General features: G+C 42.5%; 1 long non-coding RNA gene across 1 annotated transcript in view; it reads right to left on the bottom strand.

Annotated features, from left to right (window-relative positions):
- Positions 1-9,323: 9,323 nt before the first annotated feature.
- LOC147703293 (uncharacterized) overlaps positions 9,324-13,039 on the bottom strand; it is a 28,439-nt gene continuing 24,723 nt past the window's right edge. Inside the window, exon 2 of the long non-coding RNA XR_015297571.1 lies at positions 9,324-9,519. This is a non-coding gene — a long non-coding RNA (uncharacterized LOC147703293). The remainder of the gene's footprint in view (positions 9,520-13,039) is intronic.

Raw genomic sequence — 13,039 nt, 5'->3', positions numbered from 1 at the left:
AAGGAGCGAAGGATGTCGCTGGGGAAGGAGAATCCTCCTACTAATTGCCCTATCCTTCCTGATTCTGACATTATAGCACTCACGGATGATCAACCAGTCCTTGTCAACCTTGATATTTCTGATGGAATTACAGTCCAACCAGAAAATAGCCAAGATATTTCTATTTCTGCTATACCTTGTGCATCCCCCAGTGTTTCGCCTGCCCATATCTCACCGGCCCCTAGAGCATTGAGAGAATGCAGGAAAGCACCCATTTCACGAGGGGGGAACCGTACCCACAACAAAAAAAGAGGAGAGATCATAACTAAAACCTCTTCTGGGGTTGAGGACTTAACTACCAAGAATGCCCCCCCCTTTATGAATTCTGACCAGTTTGATCTTCTAATAAGCATCTTTGACTCCAAGGTTGATAAGATCATTAAACCCTTGGTGGACAAGCTGGATCAGCTTTCTTTGGAGGTAAATAGATTGGGTGGGTTGCTTGACGTGCAGATAGCCTTGGTTGAAAAGTCAAGGCCTACCACCGTCAATTTAGTTTCTCCCACACTACCTGCTAATTTAACCACTGGGGGAGGAATAGTTAATGAACCAGTAATGCCAGTCTCATTATTTACAAACCCAATTTTCAGTTCCTCTCAGATTAAGCCTAGTATTAATGAGCAGGGTACACTGCAACCAACTAAACGGAAACTCCCTATGAATTTACCACCAGCCTGTGCTCCCTATGTGGCAGTTTTGATGAATGTCCCTCCTTATGAGACCGATCCAGCCGGACCCCAACTGGAATCTCACGATTCATTAAAAAACAGAACGGTCTCTTGGCTACATAATAACTGCGGCTTTCCAATTACTTATTCAGACCAAATTCTAACCACCAGAAGTGTTGACTGGATAGGTACGTCTAGCAAAACCTGCAGGGGTGACTGCGTTATTGTTAATTTTAAACACCCTCAACATGCGGCCACAGCTTTATTAAGGGCTGGACCCTTAATCCCTGGGGAAGACAGAATAAGTGTACGTCCTCTTGGTTTCTTCTATAGCCATCTAATTAACCCCCCCCCCCCCAATTACCAGGAAATAGAAATCCCAGACCTAACCATTTTATGGGGTTTGGGATCCCTGTCCATAACAGATTTCAGTCATTAAGCTCTTTGGATTCAAATGACTGACTTGCTAGGACAGGGGTTAGTGCCTTGTGTCAACAGACTACTGCCCAGGCCCCCATTGTATGTGTTTCTATTCCGGACAATGAACCCAACAATGTGGAGACACAAAGTGAAGAAAGATGTATTAGCCCTGTAGCTTTAGGGGACAGCACGAATGAGGTTTCTATGGGTAATAATGTCCCTCTGTTTAATACCAGCACTAATAAACCGATCGGCATTTCGATTGTAAGCTGGAATGTTGCTGGGCTAAAGTCCAAACAGGAGACCTTGTATTGGAAGAATTTTATTAACACGCCTGATATTTTGTGTTTCCAGGAAACTTGGTGTCAGGAGGATGTACATTTTGAAGGGTTTGTTACGTTTAATCTACAGGCAGTTAGTTCTGCATCAGGGAGGGCAAAAGGTGGTCTCTTAATCCTGGTCTCGATTAGTAAAAGTATTAGGATTGGGAAATATTCAAATGTGGGACCTTAAGCGCAGTTACTGTGGCTCTACAATGATCAAGGTCGACAAGTCCTTCTAATTAATTACTATAATAATATTTTTGATGATAGTAGGATATCCGCTGTTGAAAACTTAGCAACTGCTATTGATGTATTAATGGACCAATGTAATGTTTCTTTTGATTTTATATGGCTAGGAAATTTTAATATTTCTTTATGCGAATTGACCTTTCAGAAAGTTTGTGGGGTTGTTAACAATGCTGGTGAAGTAGACATTCACTTTAGGCATAATAGCTACGGAGAAACCTTGTATAAATTTATTAGTAACTATAACCTTGAAATTCTGGGCTTTGCCAAAGATGTTAATGGGATGACCATCCCTACTTTTAAAAACTGGAGGACAAGTTCTGTGATAGATCATGTTATTGTGTCATCAACTATCACCCCCTTTTGTGAAATCCCCAGGATTGAAGTTACATCTTTGAGCGACCACAATTATTTTGTTTTAGAATGTTCGCTATGGTCCAAGAGCCCTGTCGCTGTGGGCCATACTATCACCAACATAGAACCCCACAGACCCAATGGTGTTAGAGTTAAATGGGTTGGGGATAAAGCTGACGAATTAATTGGTCACATTGTTTCTGATTGTCTAGCTGACATCTCATTATTCCTTGAAAACAATACTGGGTCTGAATGTGTTTTACCTGCTTTTAACAATATTAATACATTAATTGATGCAAGGTTTACCAGACCAATTAGAGATAAAATTAGCCATGGACATGGTTGGTTCAACCATATCTGCACCAGGCTACTAACGGAGCTAAAGAAGGCCTTGGCCATTAAACCTAGGAACACTACATTAATAATTGAACGAAGAGCAGAATACCAATCAGCTTTAAAAGAGAGGAAAAGAGAGTTACAGCAGGAAGCATGGGAATCATTAAATCAAGCGGCAGATATTCACAATAATATTTTATTCTGGGCTACGGTTAATTCTCCCTTCCTGAGAGATGATAATTCCCCGGTATTGAGCTCCAATGTTCCTAGTGATTGTTGGGTAACGCATTTTTCCAATATATTTGGCTCAAATAGCTGTTTAACCACCACTCCATGCAACTGGTCCATATTACCTTTAAACTTTACGGTGGGTGAGGTCGAGACAGGAATTCATGCAAGCAAGGGGGGAAAGGCCCAAGGAGCCGACGGGGTTCCAATAGACGTTTATAAAGCAGTCCCTGAGATCAGGAGCCCCCTCCTTGCGAATGTGTTTAATGCAGCAGTTTGCACTGAAGCTCCGACTACATGGGGGGAATCAATCATTATTCCTATTTTCAAAAAAGGCAATCGGTCTGAAGCAAAGAATTATCGCCCTATTTCCCTTTTAGACTCCTCCATAAAGGTCATGAGCAGAGTCATGTTAGTCAGGCTCGAGGAGTGGGTTGAAGATAAGGCAATCTTGTCCGAAAGTCAGTTTGGTTTTAGGAAAGGTAGGGGCACTTTGGACCAATGTTTGAATCTTGAAGTCATAATTGGGAAATATGTCGAAGCCAAAGGTAGCTCCTTATATTTATGTTCTGCTGATTTAAGCTGCGCCTTTGATATGGTTGATCACGGAATTTTTTGGCCTACTTTGCTGCAGATGGGTGCCCCTGAGGGTATTATTTTCTTCCTTGCTAGGTTGTACCAAAAACTGCAAACATGTGTGAGTTTTGGGACCAAGGGAGAATGTACCCCCAAAGTTAGTGTGCGACGTGGCATAAGGCAAGGTTGTGTTTTAGCCCCGGTATTGTTTATTTTATTCATCAATGAGATTGATGTAATTTTAAAAGGTATTCAAGCAGATGCTCCCAGGTTGAAAGATGTGTCATTGCCGGTGTTATTATATGCTGATGACGCCGTGCTTCTTTCTAGGACCCCACTGGGACTCCAAAGATTGATGGATAGATTTTCACTGTTTATTAGGGACAGGAAACTACTCACCAATAAGGATAAGACACATACCATGACGGGTGGAGTAAAAAACAAGAAATCCACTGCCTTTTTCAATAATGGTAATAAGGTGCAATCAGTAGATTCCTTTTGTTATCTTGGAATAACCTTTTCCCATGATAGAAAGTGGTCTAATGAATTTAATAATGTCAGTAATAAAATGGCAAAAAGGGCCCATGGTATTTTTAAATTTGCGGCTAAAATTGGGGATAGACGGACAAGAGATATGCGGCTAATCTACCAAGCAAGATGTGCCAGCATTGCATTATATGGGGCGGCCATCTGGGGCTATAGTAGTGCCACTAAATTGCAGCTTGAGGAAAATTGCTTTCTAAAAAAACTCTTATGTCTGCCCTTCTCAGCAGCCACTGTACTGATCCATCGGGAACTAGACATTAACTATCTCAATGATCTTTTAGCTTTGAGACCACTAATGCTATGGCGTTCAATCTGGCTGGAGGATGGAAAGAATCTAAATAGAACTATAATTGCAGATTGCCTTTCACTGGACATGTATAGGAAGATCCCGTGGATAAGATATGTTGTAGATTGTTATTCACAAATCTTTAATCTTGATGTTTTGGCCGATCCGGAGGCTGCATCGGCTATATCGAAACCTGAAATGAAAGCAATATTCACGGACAACATGGCAAACAAGAGGACTTTCTCGTGTCGGTCCATGACAACGGTTTCTTTCTACAATAAATATTCTTTCACTGAAGGCTTCCCACAGTATCTTGTGCTGGTAACGAGGACCTCGCACAAATTTGGTCTAACAAGACTCAGGTTCGGAATTGTGCATGAGTTAGTGGCTTTGCCAAACATTAAGCAACACCCTAAAGGAACGAGTCAGTGTGACGGCATATCGAAACAGAGCCCTTTGCACTTTTTACTTATATGTAAACTGTACCAGAATTATCAAATACTATATTTAAAGCCTCTATTTGTTAAATATGGGATACGTACAGTGGATGCGGCTATGAATCTTGTTCTTAATATGAAATCTGTTGATATTTGTTTTTATACTGCCATGTTTTAAATCAAATCTATCAGTATACGTAAAAGTATGATATTTTAGCATATTGGTCTGTATTGTATCACATTTCTTACAAATTTGAATGTTTTCCGTACATGTATTTTTAATATGTGCTTTTATGGTCAATTCTTTTGTACCGAATAAAGCTTCATGAACTGAACTGAACTTCTTCTAACTATGGTATTTTGAAATCAGTATACTGTTATGTCTGCGGGACCCTTCTGTTTGTGGGGATATTTAGGGCTTGTAGGTTCACCAAACCTGAGATACCCAGATCCAATAATTGAGCTGCACCTTGCAATGGTTTTTCATTCTGTGCCAGGTGTACAGCAATTCATTTGGCAAAATACAGAGTGAAAATCTGTATGAAGGAAACCTATGTATTTCTGAAATGGGAACAGCATATGGAGTTTAGAAGCAGTGGTTATTTGTGGATCTCTGAATTTGTGTGTACCCATATTAGCATGTGAATTAGAGGGTATTTTTTAAAATTACTTCTTTTTTACACACAGTCTTATATTTGAAGGCAGAAATTCATAGACACACAAATGGTAATAACACTTGTTCAACTATTCTGTGTTCTCCTAAGTCTCCCAATACAATTGGTACCCCACTTGTTAATGTTAATGTTAATAAAATTTGTAAAGCGCACGAATACCCGGAGGTGTCTTTGTGCTGAAGAGCACAGTAGACATGCTCGGCACCTAGTCCTGAAACAGCCAGTTCTTTAATTTTCTCCTAAAGCCCGTTAGGGAGCTAGCATTCTTAAGTTCCAATGGAAGAGAGTTCCAAAGTTTAGAATTACCGTGATGGAAGCTGCGGTCACCCCAGTGCACAGTGCGGCTTCTGGGCAACTAAAAGTATTCATGCCCCCTCTGACCATAGGTGTCTGGTCGGTTGGTACCATACAAAAAGATTCTGAAGAAAAGAGGGGCCTCTGTGATTCAAGGCCTTATAGACATGACACAATGCCTTGAATTTAATGCGCTGAGGTACAGGGAGCCAGTGCAGATTGCAGATTTAATTAAATACCACTTTGTGCCTGGGGATATTGAACAATAAACGTGCCGCACAGTTTTGGACCATCTGAAGCTTCTTTAGACACTGCTTCTGAGAATTCAGATATAGCCTAATACAGTAGTCTAATTTGGACTGGATGAGAGAAGTAACTACAGTTTTTCTGGTATCCGGTGGGATGTACGGAAGTATCTTCCTTATTTTCTTTATAAGAAAATATGAAGCAGAGGCAATAGAATTGGTCTGTTGACAGAGTGTTAATTTATTGTCAATCCACACACCCAAGGTCTTAACTTTGGCTGCTGGTTTGGGGGGTATGTCCATCTCTGCCGGCCACCACAGATTGCCCCAGATTGGCTGCATATTACCAAAAATCAGAACTTCCATTTTATCAGAATTAAGTTTGCGGTAATGTGCACTCATCCATCTGTTACTTGTGCCCATACAGTTTTGAAACTGCTGAAAAGGAGAGGCTTGATGTTTATATGCTGCTTCCACAATTTGGGTGTCGTCGGCATATGACGTCAGACTGAACCCAAATTCCTGGATCAGTGGGGCCAATTCGGAGACATAGATGTTGAACAAAGAAGGGCTTAATGAATAGCCCTGTGGGACTCCACACAGCAGAATGTAAGGAGCTGAGTCAAATCCATCAAGTGACACCGTTGATCTCCGATCCTTTAGGAAGGAGGACAGCAGCGCCAGGGTCGTTTCACCTACTCCCAACTTCTCTAACCGCTGCTGCAAAAGAACATGATCAACCGTGTCAAAAGCGGCAGATAGATCGAGGAGCACAAGAGCAGTTGTGCCTCCTCCATCCTTCGCCGCTCTGATCTCTTCGGTAGCCTTAATAAGCGCGGTTTCCAAGCTATGTTCCTTGCGAAATCCGAACTGGGAGTGATCCAGCAGATTGTTCTCACTGATGAATTGTGATAGTTGAATGTTCATAATTTTGTCTACTATTGTGGCTGGTGTTGGTAGTCTGGCTATAGGGCTGTAGTTATTAGGGTTGGTGGCATCTAAGGTGTTTTTTTTTTTTAGAAAGGGGAGAATGGACGTTTCTTTCCAGTTAACGGGAAAGATACCAAAGTTAAACATCGAATTGAAGATTTCAGCGAGCCCGAGACTCACCAGATCTACTATTTCTTTAAGAAATACTGGTGGGCATGGGTCTAAGGAGATCCTGACCTGGCTTCATTTATGTACTTTTCTACTTCTTCCGAAGATACTGGGGAGAATTTAAGCAGGGAGCTTTTCTCAAGGTCTGGATCGTTCGTTCGGGCGGAAGGACAGGGCCCTGAAAAGCTTTAAAAATGTCCAGAACTTTAGATTTAAAAGTTGCAGCAATATCATTGCAAAACTTTTGGTTGCCCTTCGTGCCTGTCTTGTTGGGTAAGGTAAGTTTATTTATTACCGAAAGTAATTCCTTAGGGGAGTTATTGTGTGTTGCAATCTGTTGAGTGAAGTAATTCCTTTTTTCTGATATAAGTAAAGGTTTGTAATTTAATAAAGCCATCCTATATATTTCCTTATCCGACTCGTGACAGTTAGTTCGCCAGCAACGTTCCAATCGGCAACAATTTTGTTTTTCTTTCCGAGGTGTTTCAGAAAAACAGGGGGCAGAAGGGGCAATCCTGTTTCTGGTCAGTATTTTAGTGGGTACCGAGGCATTGACTGCATCGGAAATCCAATTGGTGTATTTGGGGTCCGCTAAGTCCACGTGGCCCTGAAATTGAGGTGGTGAAACTTCCAGGTGGGTGCAAAGAATTATTTTACCCACTTTACTCCATGCTTTACAGGAAAAGACAGGTGGCTTAGTGACTCTAGCCTGCCCAGCAGTGGAGCATGGAAGACTAAACTTGATTAATGTGTGGTCAGGCCATGTTAGTGGAAGAATTTCATTCACTGTAAGCCCGTGAGCTGAGGCAAAAACGCCTTCCAGCGTATGCCCGGCCTCAGGGGTGGGGGATTGCACTAGTTGGGTTAACCCTAAGTCTCCTAGGGTGTCTGAAAGCACCACCGTCTCTCTATTGTCTTTATCTTCTATATAGAAAATACAATCTCCAAGTATAGTAAAATCCTTATAATTCTAGTTACTTTGAAGGTCAACTTAGAACTAAGTTCAAATGTGAAGTGGAGGGCCTCATAGGAAGGAATGGAAACCGGGTGTTAGGTGACTGGAAGGTGTTCTTTAAAAATAATGGCCACTCCACCGCCTCTTTTGTGTGGCCTGTCTACTCTAATTGCTCAAAATCCCACAGGAGTAGCAGTAATAAAATCAGGATCTGAGGCAGCGTCTGCCCAGGTTTCTGTTATGAATAAGATGTCCAAACCTACATTTTCCATTGTGTGTACTACTTCATATTTGTGCTTTGCCAATGATCTAGCATTGACAAGGCCACAGTACAGCATAGATTGCTTATCAAATTTGCTAGATTTATGGCTCTGGAAGTTTTGGGTAGATTGCAAAGCAGTGATCCCTTGTGCTTGCGGAAGAATCCGCAAACACAACTCGAAGTGCTATCCCCAGGATCTACCAGACAGCAGCTCTCCATCATCCTGTTAAATGAGTATGTGTGGGTAGTCCTAGTGCTCCCAACAAGAAACGGCCCAAAACACACCTTGGAAACATTTTTCCACTGAAAACAGACCCTTTTTTTTGCAATGTGCCTAGCTGTGGATTTTGGGCACTAGCTCAGCCGGCACCTAGGGAAACCTACCAAACCTGTACATGTGTTAAAACACCCAGGGGAATCCAGGATGGGGTGACTTTTGTGGCCTCACAGGGTTCTGTTACCCAGAATCCCTTGCAAACCTAAAATATTGAAAAAAACTAAACAACACATTTCCTCACATTTCTGTGATGGAAAGTTCTGAAATCCGTGGGAAGCCACAAACTTCCACCTACCCAGCATTTCCCCAGTTCTCCCCATAAAAACTGTACCTCACTTGTGTGGGTATGCCTAGTGTCTGCAACAGGAAATGGCCTAAAACTTAGTGTGGAGACATCAAAAATATCTTTATCAAAACAATTGGTTTTGCAAGGGACCCACCTGCGTTTTTGGTCCCCCTGCTCCACACCTACCTAGGAAAATTACCAAACCCAGATATTTCTGAAAACGAGACACCCGGGGGAGTCCAGGGTGGTGTGGCTTGCCTGGATCTCCCAAAATTTGTTCACCCAGAATCCCATGCAAACCTCAATTTCTGAAAAAAAATCACATTTCTGTGTTGGAAAGTAGTGGTATCACCAGACAGACACACTACCACTCAGCGTTCCTTCAGGCCTTCCGATAAAAAATGGTAACTGACTTGTGTGGATGGGCCAGGTGCCTGGGACAGGGAAGGGCCCAAAACCTAGTATGTATATGTGTATGGATTGTGATTGGATAGCAGGCTATTGGCAGATCTTGCATTCTTTTTATGTCTCCCATCATTTACTGAACGAATATTTCAGAATTGTCTACCATCTTATTAACATCTTCCTTTGTGACTGTGTGTGCAAAGCTGACTTACTATATAACGACTAACAAAAATTAAGGGTGTTAATAATTTCCTTAAGTCTGTATATTTCAAAAAAGAATGGCTAATAGTCCGAGGTGCTCTCCCAATTCCACCCTCCTGCTTCTTAGCCCATTTCCTTACACCAAAAAAATATAGAAAAGTCAGATATTTTGATGTTCGTTCTACTTTATTAGAGAATTACCACAAGTGACTGCAGGCTCATAAGAGGTTTCTACAGAATAACATGTTGGTTGTGAAAAACTGAAGATGGTCCCTGATGTGGAAAGTTGGAAAGGGAGAAGATCCAGCAATTGGTGTTGACGCAGAATCTGTCAGTGGCTTGAAGACCTAGGTTAGCTCTCCCCTGCAAGAGACAAAAACAGACAACGATCAGAAAACTACTCATGGTAAAAGGCAAATTCGAAAACCTCCAACTGAACAACTCACTGGTGGGCAGGTACCTTAAGTGTTTTGGGGCATCCTGTGACGATATTTGCTGGCTTCTCTTTTGTGCTTCTAGAAGTGGTTCAATTATAGTGGAGAAATGGCTCAGAAGGTCATATTCCGGGATCTCATATAGAAAGTTACCATATCTGCCAGTGGCAGTGGTGCTAGAACACTTTTCAGACTGGGGCTGCTGCCATTAAAATCACATCACTGAAGCCGTAGAGATTGTGAAGAATCCAAGCGCCACACAAAAAATAAGTGTAGCAAACAAGCCATACCCATGCAGTATTGGAGTGGTAGGGGTGGGGTACATAGCTAGTGGACCATGTTGGAGCACAGGTGTGGTAGTCATACCCAGACCACATTTTCTATTGACATGCCTGCTAATTTGCACAGATATACAGTTTTATCTGGTAAAATTATATAGTTCACAAACGATAGTATGTGGATATGGACTTCAACAATATTTATCATTTGCTTATTACTAAATATAGTGTCTTGATTTGATCCTATTAAAATATATTTTTCATCACATTTCAGAATTACCAATCTGATATGCTTAATTTGTGCTTTCCTAATTGCTTATATAATTTGAATTAGGTGTATAGTTCATTTACAGGTATTTAAATGTTGTGTGTTAATAAAAACTGACATCCTTATCAAGCTCTTCCTTTCACTTAATGTACTCTAGCAATATTGTCACCTTGTTCATTTTTGCAAAATCGTCTCACTTTGCAGCCAGAGAAAACAAAGTAAATACCAGTTTCCGAATAAGAAGTAATTTGACAGAAGACATTTAACATCGAAGTGTGACAAGATGAACACAAAATTCATTGGCATCATTATTGCTCATACCTCTTTTGAGCGCCAGTATGGATATTTCTAGGGGTGCTACAGCACACTTTCCTCCCTCCCGCTCCCCTTACTTGTAGTGCCTATGGCCACTACAGTAGGTCACCAAGGGCATTATTTATGACATTTGTGGTGCTACCCTGCGTCACAGGGAAAGGGCAAGAATGCACATTATTTATCCAACACAGTTCATTCCTGTCCTTCCCCCTGCGGTGGCACCATTTTGGAAACCAAGCCCCAACGCAGGCCCCCTTGCATCATGGTGCAAGCGTGCCTGTGTTGTAGGCAGGAATATTTATGCGCAAGAAGGGTCAGCTTCCTACACAAAAACAATTCTGAGAGGCTTTTTTCATCCTTTCTGTGTGTACTGCAGAATATAGCAAACATAAAAAGAGGGAAAACCGAGGAGAAATATAGATATTTTTCCTCGTTACGCCTCTCCTGGTGAGGCGTATATTTTTGGCGCATTCCTAGTCCATATAAATCTGGGAATGTGTCAAAAACCATGGGAGTTAGGTGGACCCACCATAAAGCCCATGGAATGCCTCTCTTGTGCAGAGTGGGGCAAAGCAGCGATTTGTACTGCATTGCATTGCTCCAGATTTTTTAAAGCAATTCAGCGCCACGCAAACTGACTTTTTGTGACTTCATAAATCTGACTTCGAGATTTACGTCACACATGTACCACGTTGCATGGTTCAAGAATGACGCAAAGCTCTCTTAAATATGCCCCCAAGTGTCTCGGGACTTAGAATGGTTGCTCTTGTGGCGTGCTAGTATGAGGTTTTACATTTATATGATATTTTGTGTTCCTGTGAATAAGTGACCTCTTTTATCAAGTTTGTGAGACATTTGATTTGCTGCTTGAGTTAGGGCACTGCATTTGTGGCAATCAATTGTGTGCTGCTGTTTGGTGCTAATTGTATAATACCAAGGCTCAGTGGGCCTCTGGAGTGGGTATCTTTTTGGACTAGAGGAAGTGATGGCTAGGCCGGCCACTTCAATAGTTCTTTCCACCTAATGAGGCTCAGTAGTTTAGAACAATTCATTAGTTTTTAAAAAGTCAACCAACGAATAAATCTTTAGCTGCATTAGTGAGTTCACAGGTGCCTAATAGAATGCATACTACTGGTGATGTACTAGATGTATTTTATATTTCATTAGACTTCTGTACATGGGCACACAATATGAGGAAATAACTATTTCACCATTTTGGCTTTGTGCAGACTAATATCATATATTGCTGCCAATCTTATATTATTACTTCATTACCTGTTTTAGTGCTTTTTCTTACGAAGTCCAGCAATGCTTGCAATACCCATTAACTTAGCACACATTACAATTCACACTTTACTCAATTCCTCTCCTTCCCTTTTTGGGTCTCACCTAGGCAGCGCATGTGCTGTCTCGTCGAGAGATGCTGTATACAGTATAGCAGGGAAAGATCCGCCCACTATTTCGCCATAAATTTGATTGGCTGCAATGATAAATTCTGCTTTTTCATTGGTTTTTGCCTTCTTAGTCCCGCCTCCTGACTGCCATGGTGTCAGTTTTGCTCTTTCGATGCTATCAGTCCCTTTACTTGTAAAACAGTTTTGTTTCCCTGTCTCTCCCTGTTCCACCCCGCAGTCCATAACATTTTGTATCAAAAACAACCCCCACCCTATTCGTGCCTTCCTTCATGCCGGCACTTGCATTTAAAATGCAATAGGTCTTGGGTAAATCCGAGTCTTATTGCATTTTTAATGCTTGTTTGTCATGTGATTGGTGGATGAATTTGCACTCTCTCTCGCATGCGCGCGATGCCTTACATCATACACATGGGCGACAAAACAGTGCCATTTTCTAACAGATGGTGGTTCAGGGATGTCAGTCCTCAAGAACGCACACAAGGGGCCAATTGCTGAACTTCGCATACAGTGACGAACAGCCTACAATAATGTCAGTGTTGTGGGGAGGTTGCTTGCTTTCTAAGGTCTGTGCTGAGCATCCCCAGCAGCTCAGCTGCTCAGAGGCCTCACTAGATGTGGTCCTGCACTGTCTATAAGGACAGCCTAACGGTTAAGATTTCGCCCAGGCATCCTGCATCCGTGCCCTGCCGTGAGGAGGCAACCCCGTCTCCTGAGTCGGTGAGGAGGAGGTTTCCGTTCTCGGGACCACGGTGAAACAAACAACCCAACAGTCTTCTCTGGGCAGAGGCGACCTCTACTTCGGCCACGCCTGTAAGGAGGCAGGTGCTCCATTACTCTGCAAAGGCAACGGGTCTGTGCAGAGTCAGCCCTCTCGCCCCTTCCCCTCTCTACCGGGTCTGCATTGAGGCATATTCCTCCGCTGTCTGGTGTGTGCAGAGGCTACGGCCTCCATTACTGTTGCGGTACACACGCAGCCTCTTCCACGGCCGGGAGGAGGCGGGGGAAACCCCGCTGCCATGGCGGTGTAGAGGTCGCGGAGCACCCACCCCGCCAGGTCTGTGTAAAAGCAGCACCCGCTGCCAGGACTGTGCAAAAGTTGCCTGCCTCAGCTGTCGGGACTGCATCTGCAAAACATCCACGTTGCACACTCCCACTGCTTCTCTCCAGCAAGTT

This window comes from Lissotriton vulgaris, chromosome 7 (assembly GCF_964263255.1).
Source record: "Lissotriton vulgaris chromosome 7, aLisVul1.2, whole genome shotgun sequence".
Lineage (NCBI taxonomy): Eukaryota > Metazoa > Chordata > Amphibia > Caudata > Salamandridae > Lissotriton > Lissotriton vulgaris.
The sequence above is the reverse complement of the archived record's forward strand: the minus strand, read 5'-3'. Positions and strand labels throughout refer to the sequence as shown.